The sequence below is a fragment of the Kogia breviceps genome, chromosome 2, assembly GCF_026419965.1.
Source record: "Kogia breviceps isolate mKogBre1 chromosome 2, mKogBre1 haplotype 1, whole genome shotgun sequence".
NCBI lineage: Eukaryota > Metazoa > Chordata > Mammalia > Artiodactyla > Physeteridae > Kogia > Kogia breviceps.
The window spans coordinates 49,327,723-49,351,585 of record NC_081311.1 but is presented as its reverse complement, the minus strand read 5'-3'; the positions used below and the strand labels follow the sequence as shown (position 1 = coordinate 49,351,585).

Genomic DNA, 23,863 nt, shown 5'->3' with positions numbered 1-23,863 from the left:
CCTTAATCCAAGGTTTGTAATTCCCGGGACCATGAGACAGTACAGACCTTGGTTATAGGACTTCGGGGACTGGTTTACTTTCAGATGACTGTTAGCGTGAGGGTGTTGCCCTTTAGGGTTACAGATTATTGTGGGGATACTGTCTTATTAGACTCATCATTTTATGTGGGTCCTGTGCTTTGAATTGTGTTCCTCATACCCTATGACATCATCAAACAAAAATTTATATTTTCCCTCATGATCAAATTCCCTCAGATCAAAAGCAGCTCCATTGCTAACTTACTCTAGGTTCCTGGTTTTCTCTTACAGTTTTAACTAGGTAATTCCTTACTATCTTGTTATGGCTTAGTGACTTTTAAGGATTTGTTTTTTATATTTCACCTAGTGTTTTTAGTTGTTTTCATAGGATGAGTTGGCTTGACTCTTGCTCATCACTTGGCGAGCTGGAACTTATGTTGTTATTTATGTATTTAAGTATGTCTAACATTGATCATTGTAAACACACACACACACAAGATCCTTTTGTATTCTACTTAAAGTTGCATTACAGTTATAGATTCATATGGGAATAATTGATATCTTACATTATTATTGAACCAAAAATGTATGAAGCACCTTCCATTATATTCAAACAGCCTCTATTGTTCTTCACAGTTTTTACAGGCTAACTTTTATTCCTATGGGCTTTATTTATTTTAATTTTTTTTTAAGATTTTTTTTTTTGATGTGGACCATTTTTAAAGTCTTTATTGAATTTGTAACAATATTGGAGTATCGCTGATTAACAATGTTGTGATAGCTTCTGGTGCATAGCAAAGGGACTCAGCCATACATGTACATGTATGCATCCTAACCTTTTTTTTTTTTTTTTTTTTTTTTTTGCGGTACGCGGGCCTCTCACTGTTGTGGCCCCCCCGACCCCATTGCGGAGCACAGGCTCCGGACGCGCAGGCTCAGCGGCCATGGCTCACGGGCCCAGCCGCTCGGTGGCATGTGGGATCCTCCCAGACCGGGGCACGAACCCATGTCCCCTGCATTGGCAGGCGGACTCTCAACCACTGCGCCACCAGGGAAGCCCCCTAGACTTCTTTAGTATTTCTAATTTTCCACAATATTAAACAATAATGCAGTATGTGTATTTAAGGTTTTATCTTGTATTCTTATTTATTTCCATAGTATAGATTATTGGAAATAGATTTGTTTGATCAAAGAGTGTAAGCATTTCTGAAGATCCTGACACATACAGCTTAGAAAAAATTCTAAATGGAAGGGTAACATGATCAGCACTCTGGTAATGACTGTAAATTTGCCAAATGGGCACAATAAATACCAAGCGGAAAACACGCCATCATTTGAATATTGACTTCTGTACAACAGATATGAGACTTAAATAGATGTATCTTGATAACGGAAACCATTCATGTCCTTATTCAAATGATTGCAGGCTGGGTGATGATGAATAGGTTCCACATAGTATCTTGGATAATTGAATGACTACTGTGATGAGATGTGATCACTTGAAGCCACTGAGGGCTATGAGAATGGAAAATAAAACAATGCTCTATTCTACTACATGTACAGGTTCCAGGCACTGAACCCATGTGCTGGAATCTGTAAGGAGATATTACTGGCTTATTAAGGATACAACTCAGGAATAGCCAAGTGGAAGAGATGTGTAGGGCAGGGTATGGGGGAAGGGGCGTGGAGCTTCCCATGCCTTCTTCTGTGTGCCACCTTTCCTGCACCTCGATGTGTTCACCAACTGGGAAGCACTAAACTTGTATTTTTTTAAAACAGATTTAGTTTTAGTGAGGGAATTCTTTATTGTTTCTCATAGTATTTTTTGTTTTGTTTTTATTTTATTTTATTTTATTTTTTTTGCGGTATGCGGGCCTCTCACTGCTGTGGCCTCTCCCGTTGTGGAGCACAGGCTCCGGACACGCAGGCTCAGTGGCCATGGCTCACGGGCCCAGCTGCTCCGCGGCATGTGGGATCTTCCCAGACCGGGGCACGAACCCGTGTCCCCTGCATTGGCAGGCGGACTCTCAACCACTGCGCCACCAGGGAAGCCCTGTTTTGATTTTAAAAGACATTAATCAGTCTTAAGTGATGGTCTGTGGAAAAGTGGGTTCTATCATATAAGTTTGGGAAGCTGCATACTAGGTATATCCCTTGGCTCTTTGGAGATTCATGATGAGCATCAACTTTTATCAGGTTAATAAATGCTCAGGGAAATGATGTTACTACTAGGCCAGGAGGTGGAAGAGGAGGGATTCAAACCCAGATAGCCTGACTCCAGAGGGCTCCAGGCACTATGTTGTACTGTTTGTAACCAGCGAAGAAACTGGTTTCGTCTTAAGTCCGGCATTTCTCAAACTTGATTGACTGTGGAAACTCATTATCTTTCAATATTTTTATAGGGATTAGTCTTCCATGAAGTTAACTCTGAAAAATGCTGCTTCGAGCCAGCCTACGCTGGTGATCTGCAGCCTTTCAAAAAGTGTTGCTTTCAAATAGAACTAGTTTTTTTTTGTTTTGTTTTGTTTTTTTTTTTTTTTGCGGTTCACGGGCCTCTCACTGTTGTGGCCTCTCGCGTTGCGGGGCACAGGCTCCGGACGCGCAGGCTCAGCGGCCATGGCTCACGGGTCCAGCCGCTCCGCGGCATGTGGGATCTTCCCGGACCGGGGCACGAACCCGTGTTCCCTGCATCAGCAGGCGGATTCTCAACCACTGCGCCACCAGGGAAGCCCATAGAACTAGTTTTTTTTTTTTTTTTTTTTTTTTTTTTAACTTGGTTCTCTTTTGATAATATTAAATGTAGTTATTTATTTGTTACTTTTTTTCTACTCAAAAGCCTAATATTTTGACTTGAAGGTATTTTATATTCTCTTTCACAATGACTGTCATAGGAATTTTTAAAAGGTCAACATCACTCTTTAGTACTTTTGAGGTACTAAAACAGTTCATAATCCAAATCATTATTTTACTCTGCTTTCTCTGCTCTAATATTATATTATCATAAAGTTTTTAAATAAATTAAGAAACTGACAGGTATTTAGTGCCATGGAGCATTATAATAATTGACATCAGAGTTTGAACCTTGGCTCTGCCTCTTTATTAGCTTTGTAATCTTAGAAAAGGTACTTCATTTCTCAAAACTTCTGTTTCTTCCTCTAAAAGGTTAAGATGGCTGTGAGAATTAAATGCAGTATCTGGCACATAGAAGGGTCACAGTAAATGTTAATTACCCTTCTTTTTTTTTTTTCTTAAGTTATCTCGATTCTATATACCATTAATGATTATGAAAATAGTTGAAAAAGAAAAATCAGTTTTAAATTTGAACTGTCTCAGTATTATGCTGATATCAGCTACATTTCTGATAAAGTGATGTTGTCATGATACAGGTTGTATGGGAGTTAAAACCAGTTTCCTTCTGGCTTTCCAACTGACATAATAAGCAAAACCTGACTAGGCAAACATAGACCTATTTATTAGATCACTTATTATTAATGTTAAACTAGCTTTGGTGCTGACTTTTCCTGTTCTTTTTGAAATGTCACTGTTGTCATTTAAAATCTGACCTTCAGAAGCTTTGTAAAATGCTTAATGGTTTAAATTATCCTTCAGAACATAAGAAGTATATTTTCCAAAGTGGTGTTCTCTGTCTAGCAATATGGTCAAAATCATGCAGGAGGACAGAATTGCTTATATTTTCACATTATCTATTGGAGGCTTATTCAGTTTTTATGGCAGTCAACTTCTGGCTTTAGGGACAGTACTTAACATGTATAACCAAAGCATGAATAATCATTTAAAACAAAGCTATTAAAAGAAAAATCTATGGTGATTTTTCAATTTCACAATGATTTACTGCCTAAGCAAAAAGAAGATGGGTTTGGTTTGAGCTGTATGTGGGAGATCTCTAATATTCTATTCTAAGTGCCTCGTATAGCCCTGGTACATAGTAAACACTCAGTAAATATTTATTGACCAACTGAATTTGGTTTCTAATCCCAACTATGTGCCTTGCAACTTCTGTAACCCTGGACCTTCTTGCACCTTCTAAGCTTCAGTTTCTTCTTATGTAAAAAAGGAGGTATCAATTTTTACTTCCCAGTATTGTTGTAACAGTTAAGTGTTCATGCATTAAAATAGCCAGTCCATCACATGGCACATAGTAGGCAAACAGTGCACTGCATGTTTCCCCAGACACATCACTTCATTCTTCAGTACTGTTCTTTTCAAGCTCTCTTTTTCTTTCTCATTACCTAAACATTTAGAAGCTGTATTCAAGAGATAAGATGAATGTTTGCCAATTAAACTGAAATTATATTCCTTTGTAGCCCACACTTGGAATGTTTTAGCAAAAATGATTGTATGTCTGACACACCTTGGTTTGAATCCTGGCTTTGCAGTGTACTAGTGTTGTGACCTTAGGGAACTTACTTAACCTCTCTGTAAGGTATTGTGAGCTGAAATGAGTTAAATATATAAAGCCTCTAGTTCCATTGCCTGGTTCGCATAGGCCCCAAATAGATGTTATTATTTTAAGTTGAAACTGTTATTTAATCTGATAATTTACATAATTAATTCATGTAGATTGAGAGCCTACTCAACTCAAATGCCATTAAGAGCAAGCAGGAAGATTGTGAATGGACATTGGGTAAATTATTATGTAGGCGACTGAATTTTGCCTTGCCTAGAATCAGGTTCAGCAGAAGTGGTATTTTCTATTATATTTGAGGTAAAATAAATTAATGGGCTATTATTGCATTTGGCATGGCCTTTTTATTTTTGGATGTTGCTTTTCTGTATTGAATATCAAAATTAAAAAAAAATGAATGTCAGAGATAGCTTCATGATAGCTTCTTCAAAATTTAAGACCACTTAAATTTTGCTGTCTAAAAAGTTTTTCAGGGGACTTCCCTGGTAGTCCAGTGGTAAAGAATCTACCATACAATGCAGGGAACGCGGGTTTGATCCCTGGTCAGAGAACTAAGATCCCACATGCCACGGGGCAACTAAGCCCGCGTGCCACAACTTCTGAGCTAGTGCGTCTCAACTAGAGAGCCTGTGTGCTGCAAACTACAGAGCCCATGTGCCCTGGAGCCTGCACACCACAACTAGAGAAGAGGAAAAAAACTCCTCATGCCACAACTAGGGAGAAGCCCGCGCACCACAACAAAGATCCTGTGTGCTGCAACTAAGACCCAACACAACCAAAAATAAATAAAGTAAATAAATAAATAATAAATAAAAAGTATTTCAGGGCTTCCCTGGTGGTGCAGCGGTTAAGAATCCACCTGCCAGTGCAGGGGACACGGGTTCAAGCCCTGGTCTGGGAAGATCCCACATGCTGCGGAGCAACTAACCCCGTGAGCCACAACTACTGAGCCCACATGCCACAACTACTGAAGCTCGTGCACCTAGAGCCTGTGCTCCACAACAAGAGAAGCCACTGCAATGAGAAGCCCACACACCACAACAAAGAGTAGCCCCCGCTCGCCACAACTAGAGAAAGCCCGCACACAGCAATGAAGACCCAATGCAGCCAATAAATAAATAAATAAATAAAATTAAAAGTTTTTCATCTTTTGCTGATCTTCTTCATTAGAAATAAACATGTTCCTCTCCTGTACTAAAATTCAACATATGATATTGGTAAGCCAAGTTTAATAAAACATTCTGCCCATTTTAAAACTCACTTGACTTGTTTAGATATTATATAAAATTGATTCCTACCCTGGCAGACTAAGCATTGCAAAGCTGGCGATAAAAGATTTTTATGCGAATTCCTGACAAATAGAAAAGCTTAAGGATGGTATTGGGCATTATAGAAAAAGGTTTATTTCTGAAAATGTTTTTAGGGACTTCCCTGGTGGTCCAGAGGCTAAGCCTCCATGTTCCCAACACAGGGGGCCCGGGTTCGATCCCTGGTCAAGGAACTAGATCCCACATGGCCAACTAAGAATTTGTATGCCACAACTAAAGATCCTGTATGCCACCGCTAAAGATCATGTATGTGGCAACAAAGATCCCGCACAAGGCGTGGAAGATCCTGCGTGCCACAACTAAGACCTGGCATGACCAAAATAAATAAATATATAAATGAAAATGTTTCTAATGTGCATATCAAATTAAGAATAAGGTTTTTAAAGAAATACCAAAATAATCATCATTTATTTTGGAAGTTAACTTTCTCTGATAAGATGTTAACATCTGTTTTTTTGTTTTGTAGGGTTTCTTTCATTAATTAAAGTATAATTCACATAACATAAAAGTTTCGGTGGCTTTGAGTATAATCAGTGTTGCGCAACCATCACCATTATCTAGTTCCAGAACTTTTTCATCGCCCTCAAAGGAAACCCCTCTTAAGTTTTCCCCCTTCTCCTAGCCCCTGGCAGCCATATCTCTGTTTATATCTCTGTGGAGTTGCCTATTCTGAGTAATTTATATAAATAGAATCATACGATATATTGCCTTATGTTTCTGGTTCCTTTAATGTAGCGTGTTTTCAGACTTTACCTGTGATGTGGCATATCAGTACTTTGTAGCTCTTTGGGGCTGACTAATATTCCATTGTGAGGGTATACCACATTTGGTTCATCCATTCATCAGTTGATGGATGTTTGGGTTTTTTCCACTTTTTGACTGATAGGAATGATGCTGCTGTGAACAGGTTTATTTACAGGTTCATTTACAGGTTTTTGTGGACGTATGTTTTCAATTCTCCTTGGTGTATACCTAGGATGTAATTACTGGGTTATATGATATCTCTATGTTTAACTTTTTGAGGAACTGTCAAAACAATTTTTCCGAAACAGCTGCATCATGTTATGTAGTTTTTAATGTTATTTAAGATACTTGGAAGAAATGAGAAAAAAGTTTATGAAAATGTTAACCTAAGCATATTAGTACTTATGAGAGTCATTCTGGCAAGCCAGGTGGAAGTCTCAGTTTGCGTCATTTGCTTTTCAGAATGAAAACATTAAAATATAAACCTACACTATAGAAGTGTCACTTTTTATTCTCTCTTGTTCCTTCACCCACCCACTTCTCCTAAAAGTTTAGAATATACTTGGAATTAATGCTGTTTACTTTCACCTAAGGGTAGGTGTCTAAAAGTGACATATTAAGTTTCCTGCTTTGCTTTTCCTTAATGAGTTTCATATTTTATTATATACTTTATTAAAGCAGAGAAACTGATCTGGTCTTTCTGCAGAAAACATTCTTAATCAAAATTCAAAATAAAAAAACAATTTAAAAATTAAAAGATTTAATTGCTTATGTTTAAATTTTCTTGGATATAAAAATATTTTTCAAAAATATCACATAAAGGCCTTACTTAAAAATCTTTGTGTAAAAAATGTGTTAATGTAGTGGGTGCTTCAGAGATGCTTTTGTCTCCTCTGCTGATGATGCTACCCTTTTGTCTCTTGTTCTCACTAGTCATTATGAACTATTCAAACAAACTCCTATTCTAACATATTTATACAACCTTCATGAATTTACATGAAATGAAATCATTATAAAGAAATAAAGTATACTGGTTTCATTGGGGAAATAGACTTTCAAAGCAGAAAGGGTATTTATGGAGTAATTTCTAATGCTAGATTGGAGCTTATGTTCTTTTCATGCCTTTCTCATTTAAGGTGACAATCCACATGAATTTTATGTTTGGAAGAAGAAATGTGATTATCAGTCATTCCATAAAGCTTGATGTGAACCCTGGCTCTCTAGGATAAATTAATCTTTATTTCTTTAAGGATGTATCATAGAGATTGAGTTGTTTTCTTTGAGTAATGAAAAATTAAGGGGTTTCTTTTTTAGGTAAACTCAGGTTTTAAACTATGGAAGTCAGCTTTGCAATGTGGACATCGAATTCATTGTTTACTAAATTCTGTAATGTTAACCTATAATTTTCAGTTGTTTTGCAATTATTTTTGTTCTTAACGTAATTTATGTTATTGGGTTGGGTAATTTTATCTACTTCATTTCTGGAATGTCTAAGTATAGGTAGTTGCATTTGAACTAGAGAAATATTGGGTTTTAAACAGAATTTCTCTCTGAATATTGAATCTTTTTTTTTTGGCCGTGCCGCACCTGGCATCCAGGATCTTAGTTCCCTGACCAAGGATCGAACCTGTGCTCCCTGCAGTGGAAGCATGGAGTCTTAACCACTGGACCGCCAGGGAAGTCCCTGAGTATTGAATCTTTTAATAAGTTTTTAAATTATATTTTTTGGTCCATTATATTAATTTTTCAGTTGATAACCTTTGGTACTGACTAGAAGTAGTATAGAAACTGCTTTCTACCTCAAAAAAATTAAAAAATAAATTTTAGATTAAAAAATCGACCTCAAAAAATTAAAAATAGAATTACTGTGTGATTCAGCAATTCCATTTTGGGGAACATATTCTAAAGAAGTGAAATCCCTGTCTTGAAGAGATATCTGCACCCCCATGTTCATTGTACCATTATTTATAATAGCCAAGACATGGAAATAACCTAGGTGTTCATTGATGGCTGAATGGATAAAGAAAATGTGATATATGGGACTTCCCTGGTGGTGCAGTGGTTAAGGATCCGCCTGCCAATGCAGGGGACACAAGTTTGAGCCCTGGTCTGGGAAGATCCCACATGCCATGGAGCAACTAAGCCCGTGCGCCACCACTGAGCCAGCGCTTTAGAGCCTGAGAACCACAACTACTGAAGCCTATGCTCTAGATCCTGCGAGCTACAACTAGTGAGCCCATGTGCCACAACTACTGAGCCTGCGTTCTAGAGCCCATGAGCCACAACTACCGAGGCCTGCGCGCCTAGAGCCCGTGCTGTACAACAAGAGGAGCCACCACAATGAGAAGCCCATGCACCACAACGAAGAGCAGACCCCACTCGATGCAACTAGAAAAAGCCCATGTGCAGCAACGAAGACCCAACACAGCCAAAAATAAATAAATAAATAACTTAATTAATTACAAAAAAAGAAAAAATACTGACTTGGACCTGGGAGGCCAAATCATTAAAAAAAAAAAGAAAATATGGTGTGTATATATACAATGAGGTATTATTGAACCATAAAAATAAGGAAATCCAGCCATTTGCAACAACATGGATGGACCTCAAGGGCATTATGCTAAGTAAAATAAACCAGACCGAGAAAGACAAATACTTTATGATATCACTTAAATGTGGAATCTAAAAAAACTGAAGGCACAGAAATGGAGAACAGATTGGTGGTTGTCAGAGGGGCGGGCATGGGGAGATAGAGGAAGGTGGTCAAAAGGTACAGACATCAGTTATAAGATAAATAAGTTCTGGAGATGTAATGTACAGCATGGTGACTATAGTTAACAGTACTACATTAAATATTTAAAAATTGCAAACAGTAAATCTTAAGCGTTCTCATCACAAGAAAAAAAATTTATAACTATGTGAGGTGATGGTTAACTTATTGTGGTAATCATTTTGTAATATATACATATATCAAATTATTATACCCTATACCTTAAACTAATGCAATGTTATATGTCAATTATATCTCAATAAAACTGGGGGGGTGGAAATCCTCCCAGATAAAATACTGATGGCTGCAATTTTTATATAAGATATTGGTGAACGGAAAGAAGCAGGGAATTTTGGAGGTCAGTTTTATATTATGAAACCCAACTTAGTGATTTATACATACTTAAAAACAGTATGAGTGATCTGTGATCAAAATGTGATTTCTAGGAGTAATGACTATTATGTAGATAGAGTATCTGCCCAGGCTTTATTGTTCTTGGTGTTCAAACTGATCTTGTTGCCAAGATAAAGGAAAATGTTCCTTCAGTTGCAAATTGTAGTGTATTTCTGCATAAAAAGAGTATAGTTCAAATAGTACTCTTAATTCTAGTTATTCATTTGTTAAATAAATATTTTAAGCTTCTAATAGAAGTCAGGTACTCTGTTAACATACTGTTTATGTTTACAAGGATCCAAAGATGAATAAAACAGTGTGGGACAACTCTTAATCTCAATTAACTATTTTTTTGCTAGCTGTTAGAGCACAAAAGAAGAGATTGAAAGCCACCTAACATGGTTATATTTATTCTTTTATTTTTTCCATGGTTCTTAGGTATGTACGGATTAAATTGGCCTTTATTTCTTGCCCAGGATCTCAACTTCATTTCATACTTTTTTCCTTTGGAAAAATGTTTCTCAGGTTTTATAACAAAGTAGAACTGAACTTGGATAGCACAATCTGTGCATAAGTTGGAGACTTTATCTCTTTAGAAGTGGAAAAATGCTGGTCTCAGCATTACGGAGTTAATGTATAGTTAGGACCAAGTTTTCAGTTCTAATTGCTGACTTACTTAGTGAGTGAATGATTGATCATAATCAACTAAGAAGTGTAAGATAAAGCCTGGTATCCTGAGTAGTTTTTCAGGTGCAGTCAGTTCTTCAGAATGATAAGCATCTTTACAGACAAGCTTCATTAATTGTTATTTGTTTCTCTTGGGTCATCAGACAGTGTACCTTCTTCCCCCCACAGCCCCCCCCCCCACTTTTTGGAGATATGTGAAAGGGTTAGAGGCCTTGATGTTTGAATAGACAAGGTAAGCATTCAAATAAACATTTCAGTATCATTGTGACAATTAAATTGAATGATTTGAAATAAAAAATAATTTCAGTTATTTAAAAAGAGTAAAGTATTAACTGTGTTAATATTTGTTTCTAACACTGCTGTAAGCACTTTATGTTCATTATTGGGTTGAAGCCTCATTACAGTCCTGGGAGAGGGATACTGTTACACACACTTTATAGACGAGGGAACTGAAGCACAGAAACCTAGGGATTTCTGCTCTTGATGTCACACATTTGACAAGAGTTATGATAGCACAGGCGTAATGTTGCTTTTTTCTTGCCCTTTTCTACTCATCAAATGCATTCGTTTGTGTTGTTTTCTATTTTGCAGGACAATTTTGTTAGACTTCTTGATTTCCAGAGGTCACATTTAGTTGCCAAGATGGTTTTATGTCCTTGGGAAATCCTTAAGTACCTTATTTCCTTATCTTCCATATTTTTCTTCTTCAGAGTTACACAGTTTAACGAGCCAAGTAGTTTGTCAGGGATTGTCCAGACAGACAGTACTTCTTGGTCCCCACCTTCACTTTCCCTTCTCAGAGGTAACCACTCTCAACTCCTAGCTGTTTTGTATTTACCTGTGATTTTTTCAAGTAATGTATTTGATGCTTTCAGTTTAGGACATAACTTGTTTATATGGTTTTTTGTGTCCTTATCACTAACTCAACTCAAAATTTGCTACCAGTTGCCCAAAGTTCCTGTTTTCTTTCACATAATTTATTCTGTCAATGTCATCATCTCAGAGAAGTCCCTCCAGAGTAACGTGCTCCAGTCTGGAGTGGTTTCCATTTTCTCATAGTGCCCAACTATCATTCTAGGCATTTCCTTTTCTTCTGTGTTGGATCTTCTGTTTCTTCTGTTCTATGTCTTCCTCTTTCTTGGTTTACTCCCACAATTTGCTGAAGAAAGGGTGAATGGGAGGCAAATTATTTGATATGTTGCATCTCTGAAAATGCCTTTATTTTCCTCTTAACCTTGATAAATAATTTGGCCTGAGTATAACATTCAGATTGTGAATCAATGCTGTTGTAAGGTTCTTAGAACAGGTTAAGTGGTACTGTAATTCTTTGTTATCCCCGGGGAGAGGTTCCAGGACCTCCCTTGGATACCAAAGTCCTCAGATTTCTCAAGTCCGTTATGTAAAATGGCACAGTATTTGTATGTAACCTATGCACATCCCCCTGGTATTCTTTAAATCATCTCTAGATTACTTATAATACCTAATACAAGGTAAATGCTATGTAAATAGTTGTGAATACAATGTAAATGCTATGTTAATAGTTGCTGGCATGCAACAAATTGAAGTTTTGCTTTTTAGAACTTTCTGGATTTTTTTTTTTTTTTCATCTGCAGTTGGTTGAGTCTGCAGATATAGAACCCATGTATATGGCAGGCTGGCTGTATGTTATTTGAAGACTGTGTAAAGTTAAAGATGTAAATTGGAAATCCTATAATGATGGCTAAAAAACCAGTACAAAGCACAAATGAAACAAATATTAGTGCCATTAAGCACTGTTTGGAGGGAAACATTGCATTAAATTCTTATATTAGGATAGAAGAAAGGTCTCAAATCAATGGTCTAAACCAGAGATCAGCAAACTTTAGCTTGTAGGACAAATCCAGCCCATCACCTGTTCCTGTGTGGCTTGTGACCTAGAATGGTTTATATGTAATAAAATGGCTGAAAAAGAATCAAAAGGAGACTAATATTTTGTGACATGTGAAAATAGGAAAATCAAATTTCGGTGACTGTAAAGTTTTATTGGAACATAGCCATACTCATTTGTTTATGTATTGTCCATGGCTGCTTTCTTGCTACATTCACAGTGTACAGTAATTGTAACAGACTGTATGACCTGCAAAGTGTAAAATACTTACTTTGTGACCTGTTGTAGAAAACATTTGCCAACCTTAGCTATGGGTCCTAAAGATTTTAAAGCAGTAATATGGATATATATTTTTCTTTCACCACCTTTATTCAACATTGAACTAGTGGTCCTAGAAAGTGTAATAAGTCAAGAAAAAGAACATAATTAAGCATAAAAATTAGAAAAGAAGTAAAACTTATTTACATATGACATGATTGTGTACATGGAAAACCCTATGGAATCTACAAAAAACAATTTTAATAAGTGAATTTAGCAAAATCACTATATGAAAATAATTTTGTAGTTCTTTATATTACAATGAACTATTTGAAAATGGAAATAAAAACTGTTATTTCTGATAGCATAAAAAAAAGCAAATACCTATGAATAGATCTAACTAAGGATATGCTCTCAACACTGAAAAGGTAGAAACATTGCTAATGTAAGTTTAAAAAAAAAACCTAGATAAATGGTGATTCCATATTCATGGATTGGAAGACTCAACATTATTAAGATGGAATTCTCTCTAAATTGACCGATAGATTCAATTCAGTCTTCTTTAAACATCCTAGTAGCCTTTGTTTGAAGAAATAGATAAGACGATTTTATAAACTTATGAAGATGTAAAGGTCTAAGAATAGCCAAAATAATTTTGAAATGGACAGTTGGAGGACTTTTGTTTCCCGATGTCAGGGTTTTCCACAAAGCTACAGTAATCAAGACAGTGTAGTGTTGGCATAAGGATAGACATTTAGATCAATGATACACAATAGAGATCTCAGAAATAGACTCATACATTTTCCCACAAAAGTGCCAAGTTAGTCCAATGGGAGAAAGAAAGACAAACGTTGCTCTAACTTGTATCTATATGGAAAACAATGAACTATTACCTCAACTCATTCCATACACAGAAACTAATTTGCAGTGGATCATATATCTAAAATGCAAAGCAAAAACAGTACAACTTCTGTATTATCTCTCACTTCATAACAAATTTCCCAGTACTTCCTGGCTTAAAGTGACAAATATTATGTTACAGTTACTCTGTGTCAGGAACACAGGAGGAATTTAGCTAGGTAATTCTAGCACAGAGTCTCTCATCCGGTTGTAGCCAAGATTTTAGCAAGAGTGTAATCATCTGAAGGCTTGACTGGGGCTAGAGAATCTCCTTCTAAGATGGCTTATGTCCCATGTCTATTGGCTAGAGGCCTCAGCTCTTCACTGGCTATTGGCTGGAGACTCAGTTCTTCACCACATGAGCCTATTCTTAGGGCTGTTTGAGTGCCCTCATAACATGGCAGCTGACTTCCCTCAGAGTAAGTGATCAAAGAGGGAGCACAAGGAGGAAGTGGCATTGCCTTTTATGACAAAGTCTTGGGAGTCACATACCATCACTTCCACCGTATTCTACTCATTACTGCAGCCCATGTTTAAGGGTAGAGGAATTAAGCTTCACCTCCTGAAGGGAGGAGTATCAAATAATTTGTGGACATATTTTTAAAATGTCAAAGCTTCTAGAAGAAAAAAAATAATATCCCTATGACTTTGGAGTATTCAAAAATTTATCAGATAAGATCCTAAAAGAAAAAAGATATGTAAAAGAAAAAAAATTGATAAATTGGACCTCAACTAATTTAACATTACTGCCTTTTACAAGATAACACTAAGGGACTTCCCTGGTGGTCCAGTGGCTAAGGCTCCACACTTCCAATGCAGGGGGCCCAAGTTCGATCCCTGGTCAGGGAACTAGATCCCACATGCCACAACTAAGAGTTCTCATGCCACAACTGAAGATCCCATGTGCCACAACTAAGACCCAGCACAGCCAAATAAATAAATAAATACATAAATATTTTAAAAAGTAATAAAAGATACCACTAAGAAAAAGAGTAGGTGGGGCTCCCCTGGTGGCACAGTGGTTGAGAGTTTGCCTGCTGATGCAGGGGACACGAGTTCGTGCCCCTGTCCGGGAAGATCCCACATGCCGTGGAGCCGCTAGGCCCTTGAGCCATGGCTGCTGAGCCTGTGCGTCCAGAGCCTATGCTCCTCAATGGGAGAGGCCACAGCAGTGAGAGGCCCACGTACCGCCAAAAAAAAAAAAAAAAAAAAACAAAGAGCTAAGTCCAGAGTAGGGAAAAAAAATTTCCAGCATATCTATCTGTCAAAGGACTTATATCTAGGGTATGTAAAGAAGTGCAATAACTCAATAGTAAAATGAGGAAAAGAGGAATAACCCAGTAACAGAGGATATACTAATGACCAATAAGCACTTGCAAAGGTAGTCAACATCACTTAGTCAACAGGGAGATAATGCAAAATAAATTCATAATAAGATACCATCTCACACACTGTAGAATGGCTAACAAGAGAAAGGCTGAAGATACTAAATGTTGGGCATGATGTGATGCAACTGGAACTCATCCATTGCTGATGGGTGTGCCAGATAGTATAGCTACTTTGGAGAGCTGTTTGGCATTTTCTACTGAAAGTTAAACATATATACATCCTATGATTTAACATTCTACCCCTATATATTTAATGAAGGGAAATAAAAACATATTTCCTCAAAATTATGAATTCAAGAATGTTCATAGCAGTCTTATTCATAAAAGCCCCAAACTGGAAACAACTGAAATGTCCATGTACAGGAAAATGGATAAACAACTTGTGGCATATATTTTTTTTGTGTGTGTGTGTGTGTGGTGTATTCACAGTACCCAACACCTGATACACCCAACAACACAGGTGAATCTCAAAACCATTGTGTAAAGTGAAAGGAACTAGTCATAAATGAGCATATACTGTATTGTTTATATGAAGTTCAGGAAAAGACAAAACTATTCTGTAGTGATAGAAATCAGAAGATAATTGTAGGTTGGAAAGGGAAGGAAGCTGTTTAGAAAAAGACATGAAAGAACTTCCTGAGATCATGGGAATGTTCTGTATTTTGTTTGGGGTGATGGTTACATGGGGGTAGACGATTGTCAGTAGTCATCAAACAGAACTGTTAAGACCTGTGCCTATTACTGAATGTTTAATTATACTTCAAATTTTAAAAATAGTAAACAAGAGTCTAGGGGAAGAACGTTTAAGGCTGAGGGAACAGCTAGTGTACATAGATGCTGAGGTATGCCTTGGGGTATTTAAGGTGAAAGGAAGAAAGTGGTTTAGGTCAGGAAAGTAGGTCTGTCATCTATGGTTTGTTACATTTACTCTGTATATTTTAACTTGCTAGGCAACAGGTTTTTATTATTTATTTTTTTGGCTGTGTTGTGGCATGTGGGATCTTAGTTCCTTGACCAGGGATCGAACCCATGCCCCCTGCAATGGAAGCGCAGAGTACTAACCACTGGACCGCCAGGGAATTCCCAGCAACAGGTTTTTTTGTTTTTTGTTTTGTTGTTGTTGTTTTGCGGTACGCAGGCCTCTCACTGTTGTGGCCTCTCCCGTTGCGGAGCACAGGCTCCGGACGCGCAGGCCCAGCGACCATGGCTCACGGGCCTAGCTGCTCCGCAGCATGTGGGATCTTCCCGGACCGGGGCACGAACCCGTGTCCCCTGCATCGGCAGGCGGACTCTCAACCACTGCGCCACCAGGGAAGCCCCCCAGCAACAGGTTTTTAAATTTGAATATCTAATGTCTTGGAAATTTATCATCCCATTGCCAGATGACCAAAGAGAGGGAGAGAGAGGGAAAGGGAGGGAGGGTGGGAGAGAGAGAGAAAATTTGTCAGATTTGAAGGAAGGGATTAAGAAAGAGAAAGAGAGAGAAGTCCTCTTAAAAGCTATTTATTATTCACTTCATTATTAACTCTACAGTAAACCTTCTAAGTGGAATTCTTTGATAATGTAGCTCCTTTATGTTGAAGTTCTTTTCTTACCTCTCTAGATAAGCCAGTGCTTTTTAAAAAGAAATTTATTTATTTATTTATTTATTTTTGGTGGCATCGGGTCTTCATTGCTGTGCGCAGGCTTTCTCTAGTTGTGGCGAGTGGGGGCTGTTCTTCGTTGTGGTGCGGGCTTCTCATTGTGGTGGCTTCTCTTGTGGTGCACGGGTTCTAGGTGCACGGGCTTCAGTAGTTGTGGCACGTTGGCTCAGTAGTTGTGGCTCATGGGCTCTAGAGCAAAGCCTCAGTAGTTGTGACGCACGGGCTTAGTTGCTCCATGGCATGTGGGATCTTCCTGGACCAGGGCTCAAACCCGTGTCCCCTGCATTGGCAGGCAGATTCTTAACCACTGTGCCACGAGAGAAGTTCCACCAGTGTTTTCTGAGTGTGTTTCGTATGACTTAATGGCAGCGTTCCGGCTTGGATTCTAGCTCCACAGTTGTGCAAAGTAAAAAACCCAGAGAGTCAGTGTGGTATACTGGTTAAGATCTTAGGCTCTGCAGTTTGATTTGCTGCATTCCAGTCTTGGCTCCACTGCCTGCAGGCTGTGTGACCTGGGGCAAGTTCCTTTAACTTCTATAAACCTGTTTTCTGAGGAGGCAGTAGAATAAGAAGGAAAATCAGGTTATTGCCAATAATCCAGATGATGGTGATTTGAACCGGGGCAGGAGCAGGTGAAGGTGGAGAAAAGTGGTCAAGTTCTGAATGAATTTTAAAGGTAGGGCTAAAAGGATTTGATGACAAATTGGAAGTATGAGAAAAAGAGAGCTGTCAGAGAGGATACCAAGGTTTTTGGCTTAAGGAACTGGGAGAATGGATTTGCCATTTGCTGAGATGAGTATGGACTTTTTACAAAGGAATGTCAGGGCTGAAGTTGCAAAGTTTTTTTTTTCTCCTTGATTTTGTGTTTTTCACCTTTTTTAGGGGGTGGGTGGAGATGAGAGCAAGTACAGGTGTTGGCAGGCAGACCCCTGGGACCCATGTTTTGCTTGAGATCTTGATTACTAGTCTTACAGTTCAGTTCTTTTGCAGTTACATAGTGTGGGAGATGGGGGAGTGAAGTGTGACATTTTAAGATTGCTCCTTTGACTTCCCTTAAGAAGGGTGAGTCTTGGATAAGTTGACATCTTGCTGTTGGAGACATTTTCTAGGAAGACTGGATCCAAAAGATTTTATACCTGTGTCTGCAGCCTCATTACCCGGAACCTGAAGCTAGATTCTTTAGCTGCCAAGCAGGTTAATTATCTTTTCTACCTCATTTAATTCTTATCTTATCTGTGTTGTGAGATTCTTAAATGCATATTATATATTTTAGATGCAATTCAGCCTTATTTCTATTAGTGTTTTATTTTTTAAAACTTTTTACAGGAAAATGAAACAGAGTGTTTCCCTTCATTTCTTAAGTTGTTCCTAACTATTGTTATAATGTTTCTGATAAAATGTATTAGGAGGCACACTCTTCACTAATAGGACATTTATTCACATATTTATATGGTTCTTAACTAGGATACTATGTAATTTATTCCTAAACCGAAACATTTTTAAGAGTGAGAAGGGAGACTGACGAAACAGTACACCAGGATAGCATGCTTAAACTAGGACCATACTGGGCAGATCAGGATGTTCGGTCACCCTATTCTTTAAGGCAGATAAGCGGCTAGATTAAGGGTCACTTCCTGTTTAAATACTTACTGGTAGAAGGAAAATGCCTGGAATAGGGGCTGGGAGGGAGAAATTCCCACTGCATTGCAAGCAGGACTAAGAGGCTCACCGCACCGCACTAATCATAGGGTACCTCAGGTGGTGATGAGAACATGATTACAAATCTCTCACTTGAAAAACCAAAGCCTGTTGCAAAGGAAATGAGAGCTTATGCAAAAAGATTTAAGAAATCAATTGTCTGCTTAAAGGTTTGTTTTAGTAGCTATTATTTTAGATACAAGAATGAGTAATAGCTTTAAACTTCAATTGATTTTGTTTTTGAGGGGCAGATAGTGTGTCTTATACCCCTTAGTAAGTGACATAAAATGTGACAACATTCTATCATTTTAAGTAGGAAATTCAGATACTAGCATTTAGTAACTATTGGGTATTTGTAAGAGTGATGAGTTTACCATGAATGTGCATAGTAGGTGGGTTACTAGTATTCAATGTTATTTCTTAACACAGTGAATTAAGATAAATTGGATTGATTGAATTAAAAGAGTAGAAGAACTAATCCTTTTTTAGCACCACTTGTATCATTCACTATGGAGAACATGTGGAAACTGTAGAAATGGTTTCTAACATCAATGTAAATAGTAGTAACCTGAATACTGTTTTTTAAAAATAAATTTATTTTATTTATTTTATTTTTGGCTGTGTTGGGTCTTCGTTGCTGCGCGTGGGCTTTCTCTAGTTGCAGTGAGCGGGCTTCTCATTGCGGTGGCCTCTCTTGTTGTAGAGCACAGGCCCTAGGCGTGCGGGCTTCAGTAGTTGTGGCATGTGGGCTCAGTAGTTGTGGCTCGCGGGCTCTAGAGCGCAGGCTCAGTAGTTGTGGCGCATGGGTTTAGTTGCTCTGCTGCGTGTGGGATCTTCCCGGAACAGGGCTTGAACCCGTGTCCCCTGCATTGGCAGGTGGATTCTCTCTTTTTTTTTTTTTTTTTTTTTTTGCGGTATGCGGGCCTCTCACTGTTGTGGCCTCTCCCGTTGCGGAGCACAGGCTCCGGACGCACAGGCCCAACGGCCATGGCTCACGGGCTCAGTCGCTCCGCGGCATGTGGGATCTTCCCGGACCAGGGCACGAACCCGTGTCTCCTGCATCGGCAGGTGGATTCTCAACCACTGCACCACCAGGGAAGCCCCTGAATACTGTTTTTTTAAAAAATAAATTAAAGTAAAATCTTTCCATATATAATCTTCTATACTATAGTCTGCTTGTTTTACATATCAGTATATTAAGGAAAATTTTTTTGTGGTAATACATATCTTCATGACTTTAAATGGCTATTTAGTTTTGCCTTTGTATGGATGTGCCATAATTTATCAGAGCTCAGTCAATGCACGTTTTCCTCACTTTTCTAACATTTTACATGATACTGCTGTGAACATCCTTATAGCTAAATCTATGAGAGTGTATACGATATTTTTAGGTTAGATCCCTAGAAGTATAATTATGGGGTCAAAGGGATATAGAATTTTAAGTCTTTTTACATACATTGCCATATTGCCCTCCAGAAGGATTTTACTAGTTTAAACTCTTATTAGTATAAGCTATTTCCCTGCACCTTTGTACCCTTTTCATGAATCTTTGCAAGTTTGATAGGTAGAAATGTTTTCTCATTAACTTATAAAATTTTCTTTCATTTTATTAGGAGGTTGAATGTTTTCTTTATTTTTAACCATGTATTTTTTTTCTGTTCTATAAACCTGGTTATCTACTTTTTTTTTTTTTGGCTGCACCATGCAGCTTGTGGGATCTTAGTTCCCATACCAGGGATCGAACCTGGGTCCAAGGCAGTGAAAGCCCACATCCTAACCACTGGACCACCAAGGAATTCCCAACCTGGTTATCTTCTTAACCCATTTTTCTATTAATTTGTGTGTCTGTGTGCACATGCATGCATATTCCCTATATATTAAGGATTTTAATCCAAATGTAATTTAAAATTCACTATTTTTTCAATTTGGAAATAATTGGAGAAATGCAAATGAAACACCAGTAAAGTACCTCTGTACGCTCACTAGTAAAATTACTTTAAAAAAATTGTATTTATTTATTTAGGCTGCGCTGGGTCTTAATTGTGGCGTGCATGGGGGATATAGTTCCCCGACCAGCGATCGAACCCGGGCCCCCTGCATTGGAACGCAGAGTCTTACCCACTGGACCACCAGGGAAGTCCCAAAATTACTTTTTAATATGCTAACAAAGTTGTGGTAAGACTGGAACTCTTGGCCATTGTTTGTGGCATTATAAACTGTCCAGTGCTTTTGCAAACAACACGATAATAAATATTAAGAGCTATAACGATGTACATTATCTTTGACCCAATAATTCCATACCTGGGAATTTATCACAAGAAAATAATTGAAAGGAAATGCTAAATTCCTCAAATTATTTATTGCAGCAATGGCTATAATTGTGACAAGTTAGAAACAAATGAGTGAATTAGAGAGTAATGGTGAACTAAATTAGATTCATTATGAAAATATTAAGCTAGCATTAAAAATGATTAGGAATGTCTTCCCTGGTGGCGCAGTGGTTAAGAATCCGCCTGCCAATGCAGGGGACACGGGTCCCCTGGTCCGGGAAGATTCCACATGCTGTGGAGCAACTAAGCCCGTGCACCACAACTACTGAGCCTGTGCTCTACAACCTGCGAGCCACAACTACTGAAGCCCGTGCTCTGCAACAAAAGAAGCCACTGCAATGAGAAGCCTGTGCACCAAAACGAAGAGTAGTCCCTGCTCACGGCAACGAGAGAAAGCCCACGTGCAGCAATGAAGACCCAACGCAGCCAAAAATAAATAAATAAATTTATTTTAAAAAAATGATTAAGAATTTATAATGACATAAAAGAGTAGCATTACATGGATTGAAGCAGAACACAAAATTATTTCAATTTTATGGTTACAACTATGTAAAAGTACACACTAAAAAAAAGCCCTGAAATACAATGGGCTGGTTTTTATGTGTCACCAAGTATCGATACGTATGTGTAGAGTTCCTGAGGTTTAAGACTCTAATCTTTATTAAGTACTCTGTGCCCATCTCATAGCAACACTGTGAGATAAGGATGGATGTTATTCTCATTTGACAGTTAAGGAGACAATTCTCACTGGACATATAAATAAATTAATTTTGTTATTATGGATGTTTTCAACTATATACAAAAATATAATGAATATATATATATATATATCTCACCTAACTTCAACAATTTCAAGTTTACATTTTTAGTAAGTTGCAGAGTAGGGTTTTAACCCATATCTATCTTGCTCCAAAACCCATACTTTTAATTACAATCCTATGTTGCCTCTTCATTTTGTCATTTGTTGCTTTTGAGTAACTTTATGATGCTTCTTTTTTTGGTAAAATTGACATGGAAAGGCATTATAATGATGAGTTTTTAGGTTGGTAATAAGATGGAGAAAGCACTCCCTTTTAACCACATATATTTTGTAACAAGCAGTTTTAGTTTTTGTCTGCAAAGACAAACCTGCTGATATGGTTCATCCTGTTTTATAAATCTTTGACCCATTCAAAAGACTCTGACCACTCTAAAGATAAAGGACTATGATTGCATTGGTCTTTCTGACTGAAGTGGCCTTCTGCCGATTGAGAAATTGTATAATTATTAACTATGGTAATGGATATGTACTTGCAAGTTTCATCTGGTATCTTAATGAGCTTTAACCCTCTGAGTCCACCCAAAAGTTATCCAAGAATCACTGAAATATGTCAGTGTTCACAACTGAACTCTGTCAGTGTATTTTTGCTATGATAAATATTTTGTTTCCCTCTGGCCTCACCACATCCCATCCCCCTGCTCACAGACTCACAAATCCTATAAATTAGAGGAGTTACTAGCTGCAGCCTTAGATATAAAGACTTATTTAAAAAATTACTCTCTTTTGAATTAACAGGACCACACTTTCACGTCAGTTTTTGTTGTTTTTCTTTTGAGCGGGAAGGGGGAGTCCCACACGTACACGGGTATATATTCAGACAAGTAAGTGAATGCATGCTAAAGTAATTGTCATATACAAATAACCTTGTATTTTATAGACCTTTAATTTATTTCAGACATCTCTCATCCTGGGAGATCTTGCCTGAACTCTCAAGACTGCTTCGTGTCACCCCTGTGTGCTTCAGCGACTTCCCCTGCCTAGAAGGCAAGGAGAGCTCTGAATCTTGGGAATCTGTAGCCTCTGGGCCTCATAACCTTCAACCCTACCAAACTTGCATCCAAGGACTATGGAATCTAGTCGGATATAGGGTCATTTAGTCAGATTTTCCCTTCAAGAAAGAGACTAAATAGAACATTGCTTTCTTTTTGTTTTTCTTTCTTTTTTTTAAATTGAGGTATAGTTGATGTACAGTATTATATGTTTTGTGTGTATGACATAGTGATTCATAATTTTAAAAGGTTATATTCCATTTATAGCCATTATAAAATATTGGCTGTATTCCCTGAGTTGTATCCTTGTAGCTTATTTATTTTATACATAGTAGTGTGTACCTCTTTTTAAAAAAATTTATTTATTTATTTTTGGCTGCGTTGGGTCTTCATTGTTGCGCTCAGGCTTTCTCTAGTTGCGGCAAGTGGGGGCTACTCTTCGTTGCGGTGCGCGGGCTTCTCATTGCAGTGGCTTCTCTTGTTGTGGAGCACGGGCTCTAGGCACGCAGGCTTCAGTAGTTGTGGCACATGGGCTCAGTTGTGGCTTGCGGGCTCTAGAGCACAGGCTTAGTAGTTGTGGCGCACAGGCTTAGTTGCTCCACAGCATGTAGGATCTTCCCGGACCAGGGCTTGAACCTGTGTCCCCTGCATTGGCAGGCAGATTATTAACCACTGCGCCACCAGAGAAGTCCCTAGTGTGTACCTCTTAATCCCCTACCCATATCTTGCCCTTCCCCACTTCCCACTCCCCACTGGTAGCCACCTGTTTGTTCTCTACATCTGTGAGTCTGTTTCTTTTTTGTTATATTCACTAGTATGTTTTATTTTTTAGATTCCACATATAAGTGATACATTATCTCTCCAAGTCCATCGATGTTGTTGCAAATAGCAAAATTTCTTTCCTTTATTATGGCTGAGTAATATACCATTGTATATGTATACCACATCTTCTTTATCCATTCGTCTGTTGATGGACACTTAGGTTGCTTCCACATCTTGGCTGTTGTAAATAATGCTGCTATGAACATTGGGGTGCATGTATCTTTTCGAATTAGTGTTTTTGTTGTTTTTTAGATATATACCCAAGAGTGGAATTGCTGGGTCATATGGTAGTTCTATTTTTAGGTTTTTGAGAAACCTCCATAAGAACATTGCTTTTTTATCTACTGTGGTTGTGTCAGATATAATGATACTACAAATATAAGTCTGATGTTAGGGAGAGTGGTTGGTTCAATATAGCCTGGTAAAGCATAATTGGATATTTAGTAGTTAAATGAATGCAATTGGATGGAATTCTGCAGCGTTGTATGGAATGAAAAGATGAGATGGCCCAAGGAAAAAGAGAGAAAGAAAAACCAGAGAGGTAGAACTAGTCAGGAAAGAGTAGTGTTCTAGAAACGAAGGAAAGAGTTTCACAGTTGGAGTGGTGAAGTACTATGGATACTTATTTGACAATTTGGGCTTCACTGTTGTCTTAATAGAGATAGAAAATAGAAGTCAGATTGCAGGACATTTAGGAGAAAATGTTAAGTGAGGACCTAGAAGCAGTGAGTGTCTTACACGCTTTTTAAACCTTTTGGAGATTACCTATTGCAGGTCTGTAC

The 23,863-nt window shown here is 38.0% G+C and overlaps 1 protein-coding gene across 6 annotated transcripts in view; it reads left to right on the top strand.

Moving 5' to 3' along the window:
• Window positions 1-23,863, top strand: part of SHLD2 (shieldin complex subunit 2) — a 95,387-nt gene that overhangs the window by 11,479 nt on the left and 60,045 nt on the right. The window lies entirely within an intron of this gene.